The following is a 6,000-nucleotide window of genomic DNA, read 5'->3' as shown; positions in this document are numbered from 1 at the left end:
GAAGTGTCAACCTAAAGATCTTGCCAACCGTAGAATAACACTTTAAGACTATGGGAGACCCTAGTAATATGACTGAAGGAAAAGCTATGGAATGGCAGTTCCTTGGGCTTCAGTAATCTATCTAAACTTGAAGACTAAAATAAAATGATGTGCTTTTTATTTTGGAGAGCCATGGTTGCTTTGTTTATAGTCAATTTTTTAAAAGTCTCATTAACTTTGTTGTTTTTTGTAGGCAACATCTTTGTTTTGTCAGAGATCCAATGCAATAAGAAGCACTATCCAAGTTTCCAGAAAGTGTGAGCACACACCTTGTACTGATTTAGAGTTGAACTGCATACTCTAAGTTTTAATTACGAGTTTAAGACAAAGACTGAAATTGACATTTTGCATTTTCAGCAAGATGGTAAGAACTGCAAATGCTTTATGCTACACTCATTAAATTGTGGCCACTTGGATGAATTAAATAAGAGTAGCAATAATATTTTATGTTAAATTAAATATTTGAAATGTTAAGACTAACATTTTAATATTATTTTGATTTTAAATACAATATTTAATGTCAAAATATATTTAATACTAGTATATTTAACATTGACATCACATTGTGAAACCACTAACAATGAAAATTTTCTAAATGATATTGTGAAATGGGCATTCATCTTAGTTTTCTCATCTGAAACATGCAGAATACAAAAATGTATTCATCAACACATAACAAATAGCAAAGTCTTCTGATTCCAAACCTGCTTTGTACTCCCATTTGTCTGTATTCAGCAGTCACTATTTACTTTGTAGCATATACAACATCTAGCATAGAAGTATACACAAGGTGTTAGTAAACATGTATTGATTGATGCATTTCCTTTGATAGAGATAGAAAATGCTTGAAACATATGTTTGATTAACAAATACTTATTAAAAACTTGTTACTCAGCAGATTTCAACAAGAAAAATAAATTGTTAAGCTCTGTGTGTAGCTGAAGAGATGGACAAGAAAGAAAATTATAATGCATATAAAATGTGTTTTGATATAAAGGCAAATATAAGGGTGTCTTACTTCGGCTTAGGGATGGGGTGCATTATGTAAAGGTGAACCAGTGTGTTCCTGGAACAAGTCAGTTTGCTGATGTTTAAGGTGCAAGTGGATGAATGGAGGATATGAAACCAGCAGAGAATTTGATTATAAAGTATTAGTGAGCTTTGTTAATACACACATACTTACAGAAATACATACCTGCAACAAAAATAAAATACACCAAAATGTTAATAAAGTCCATCCCTGTATGTCATAATTGGGGGTGGTTTTTAAATTTTACAAATGTTAAATGTTTAATAAACATTTTACGGTGTTTATATTTGTGAAAAACGACGTAGATTATTTAAAATCAGGAGCTGGTGAGACAAAGTAAGTACAAGATTAACAACAAAAACAAAACAAAAATATGTGGAAGGTACCAGCCAAGCTTCAAAACTAAAGTGTTTAGAGAGAAGAAAGAAAGAAAGAAAGAAAGAAAGAAAGAGGGAGGGAGGGAGGGAAAAGAAGGAAGGAAAAGAAGGAAAGAAAGAAAAGAAAGAAAGAAAAACAGACACAGATGGAGATTGGTGTATATTAGCCCAAAATATTCTGCTTTGAGATAAGGCTTATTTTAAGCTGATGGCAATTTAGGAATAGCAAATACAGAAAAAGCTCTCTGCCCTCCAGCTTTCTGTCTAAAAGTGGCACATAAATTTTCCTTTGTAAACATAACACAAATTTCCATTTGTAAAGATGTCTTTCTTTTTTGTATCAGAAAGAGGAGGACAGCTCTGTCAGTGGAGATTCCTCTTATCAATGGAGAAAGCACTTGAGTCTATATAACACATCTTACTCAATAAACTTTATATTCCATTAGTTTTCCTCATACTTACATTTCCACAATTTATATTCCCTAGAGGTTCGGTGCCTTCCCTTCTTTTGTATAGTTACTTCTCCACAATTTATCATCCTTTGTTAAGATGGTATATGAGCCCCAAATTCTAACCATTTCCTTTTGACACATTTCTGTGTGAATGACTGTACATACATATGTAATTAAATATATTTTTTTTCCTTGCTAATCTATCTTTTGTGAGTTTACCTCACAGGTTTGCAACTACTAGATCTAATGAGCTAAAAGTATAAGGATAGTTATCTACTAAATTGCAAAAGCATAACAAAGGGAGGGTAAATATGCATATGCCCATTTTTTCAATTAGGCTTGTTGGTGTATCTGGAAATCTAACACAGAAGTCTGTGATGCAGAATCTTGGTAAGATATTCGCATACCCATGTAAATAGAAAGGCAGAACAATATTTTGTCCCAAAGTCAAAGTTGAGCTGGGGTATCAAGGGATAACTTCATGATGACTAAACTACAATATATGTGAAATAATAGGCACATAAATCTTGTGGTCTGATTTTGAAATCTAACATATAATGAATCTAAAACCCATAAAATATTAATAAGGGCATTTAGAGGGTTGAAAAATATAAAGCAATTGAAAAGAAAAATTTAAAGTAAGTCTCAAGAGATGAGAGAGGAGGGGAAATATTAAGCAGCACCTACAAATATACCAGGTATTGAAAAGAGTAAGACTGGAAGAAAGTTATTTTGTAGGATAGAAAGCATTATTAGAAAATGGTAGACATAAGAGATTTATCAGGTCATCTGAGAAAATAAGAAAGTGATGAAGGTTTGAATCTCATAAATGAAATTTTTAAAGATAACATTAATAAATATCAAAGCCAATATCAACAAACGTCAAAGGACTATATAATATCAATTGTAGAAAATATATTATAATCAAGTGGGTTACTGGATAAGCTGTACTAATTCTATTACACAGAAATTTCCAAGATATTTATTACTGTGGAATTTCCCCACCATGTCTATGAAAAACAGAGAGGGACACAATCAGCATTCAAATAGAAATCACTGAGTCACATTTAAAATCCATAAAACCTTTTATATAAAAAGTCAGACTCTGGTTCACATCTAATGTCCAATTTTTAAGCTATCCATTTGCATTGAGTGCTATTATTTCTTTATTGCTAGGTATGACCATTAGTAAAATGCATTTACCTATAATGTGATAAAAACTATGAAAGATGTCATAGCAATCATGTTTGAAAATTAGTTCTAGTCCATTTGATGAAAACTTCCATTACCGTAATAAACAAAGAAATAGGTTAAAATTCCCAACTGTGAAGGCATATGAGGGAAATGTGGGATGTTTCCTGTTATAGATTAAAATAAGTTCTCTTTTTGTACTCAAAAAGAGATTGCTAAAGTTAAGGTGCATATTTCTGGGGATTATTTCATTCCAGGTCTCTGATTCAATTAACAATTTATTTTAATAACGATAATAATTATATCCAATATTTATTGTAGACTCACTGTGGTCAGGCATTAATCTAAGCTTTCTAAGTAAGTGTGATCAGTTAGTGTGCATGTCTTTCAGTTCTCACAATAATTAAAAGGGGTACATGCTATGATTTTCATAGTTTTAAAGGGCAAAACAAAAAAAAATCAAATAACTTTAAATTGAGGAAGTTAGCTGAGTTGAAACTCAAACCCAATCAACACCTAAATTCATGGTTTTCATCACATATCATACCTCCTCCTCACATATTAGGAAATTTATAATAATAAAAAAAGTAGAAATAGCCTCTCCAGGAAACAGAGTTAGAAATAATTGACCAATACAAATAATTCTATCATTCAGCCTAATACAAACTGCTCAGGATATTAAAAGACTTATATAGAAGCACTGTGTTAGAGAGGTCACAAATCAGATGAATGAAAGAAGACTGGTTTTACCCTGTAGTCAGTAGAATGAGGTTCTGTAATTCAATGTGCAATGGGCCAGTTGTACATGTCCTTACAAATTTAAGCAGTGCACACATGCCATATGTGTGTGCATTTGTGTGTGCGTGCGTGCGTGTGTGTGTGTGTGTGTGTGTGTGTATGCAGGGCAAGGGTCTTCTTTTTTTCTCTTTCTTTTCTTCTTTATTTTCTCCAGGCAAGAGTTTCATGCCAAGCCTGTTTACAAAGTTCAGCTTTGGGGTCGTGAGAATTTTGCTGCAAACAACTGACAGTTTTATGTTCCTGAGACTAACAAAGCTTTCATCCTCTTCCTGGTCTTTCTTTACCGTCATGTCTCTTAACCTCTTCTTCTTGACCTGCCCCAACTATTGTTTGGAATCATATAGGGGAGTCTGGACACAGAAAGCTGGAAATTCACCTTATTACCTGAATTTTATTGCTGGAACACATTTGACAATATTTCAGTCCATTTTTCCTGCAATGGGATCTATTCAGGCAGTCAGATAATGGTCTCCTTTTGAACAAGCTAGATCTCTGGAGATAAATGTAAGTATTAGAGAGAGAAGGCTCTACTGAAGTTTTTCTACAATCAAACAAAAAAAAAAGTAATGAGAAGGGGATGACTTAGTAGTCTTAAATATGATTCCCTGTTTTGTGTCAGACTTCACACACAAATCAGTAAATTGTGATTTCAATTGATAACTTCAAAAATAACGAAGAAATTCTCATGGAAAGAATGGTCTCTGTAAGACAGAGATCTAGAAGGAAGTCTTTCTTAACTAAAGGTCAGGCCACAGTTTCCGGCACTGGGTATATTGTACTCTCAGGCAATTCATGACTTCAAGACACCAACTGGCTTTCAGGAGTGAAAACAAACAAACAAGAAACTGAATAGACAATCTTCAACATACATACAAACTGCTTTGGATTTGTTTTTACACTAGCTGTTTGAAACTTGGAACACATTTTTCCCATGAAAACAATAATATAAATTGTGGCTAGGTTCTTAAGGTAGTTGAAAAGAAGGCTATTTAACCAATACTGTCTTTGAAATAGATCACAAAAGGCATTAACCCTAGATCCAGTTTGTGGTTACAAGTAAGGATGGGGAACCACTAAATGAAAGAATATGGGAAGGGAAATTTTTCCCATTTTGATACGCAGTACTGAATCATATATAGATATAGCAAAATAGCATTTGTTGATGGCTTTTTGTCTTTGTGTTTTGAAGTTTGAAAAAATAAGAAAATTTAGTATCACCATAAAATTAGAAACCAGCAATAACCGCCATTAATATATTGGTAAACAAAGAAGCCAGTTGCAAACAAAATACATGGTATAAATTGTTTGCCTCTCCCTCTCTCTTTCTCCCTATTTGCATATAAAAAATTTTAGAAAGATGAAACAAATTTTATTTAACTTTTTCTTTGTAAAAGTTAAATTCTGTTAAAATAGTTGTTTGGGATATCAATGATGATTTTCTGGGTATGAAGTCTTCAAATTGTATGTGCTTAGACAGAGTATCTGTTATTTAAGCCTTTCGATAGGTATTCCCAAATAGCTCTCTAGGAAAGTGATTGTAAGTTGCATTCTCACCAGAAGGTCATAGAAGTAGATGCGTAAAAATTTTGTAACAGGTTTGTTTGTTTTCAGGACTATTTTCCTTTCCTTCCCTTCCCCACTTTGGCTGCATTTTTTGTCTCCTACCTAAAAGGACCTGGTGCATTCTAGATTCTCAAAGCTTCTCTTCTACCCCACACTGTGGGGTATTACACCCTTACCCTATTACACCATTACTATGACTCTATTACACCATTACTCAGAAATTGCCCCTTATTCAAAACTCCCACCAGATTTCCAAAACTTGCATCTCATTCTCTGTAAAAATTCCCCGATGAAGGGCATTCACAGAGCTAAGATTTGTTTTAGGCATTTGTCTACATTTTGAGGTTTAAATATTTTCTACAGTCTGTTTTATCCATAATTCCATGTATACTAAAAGTACCATTTCAAAGGAACAGCTGAAGGAATGGATTAAAAACTACATGGCGGCTGGAATTGGTGAATTATACTGAGATAATAGTTTTCAATAGCTTTAAGATATTTGTATGTTTTGTTGAGATCACCCATTTCTAAGACATAATCAAGGATGTGA

General features: G+C 33.1%; 1 long non-coding RNA gene across 1 annotated transcript in view; it reads right to left on the bottom strand.

Annotated features, from left to right (window-relative positions):
• Window positions 1-1,526: 1,526 nt before the first annotated feature.
• The window catches only part of LOC108582697, a 180,366-nt gene continuing 175,892 nt past the window's right edge, over window positions 1,527-6,000 (bottom strand). Inside the window, exon 3 of the long non-coding RNA XR_001896484.3 lies at window positions 1,527-4,379. This is a non-coding gene — a long non-coding RNA (uncharacterized LOC108582697). The remainder of the gene's footprint in view (window positions 4,380-6,000) is intronic.

Source organism: Papio anubis, chromosome 17, assembly GCF_008728515.1.
Source record: "Papio anubis isolate 15944 chromosome 17, Panubis1.0, whole genome shotgun sequence".
NCBI lineage: Eukaryota > Metazoa > Chordata > Mammalia > Primates > Cercopithecidae > Papio > Papio anubis.
Note: the sequence above shows the minus strand (reverse complement) of the source record. Positions and strands in the feature narration are given on the sequence as shown.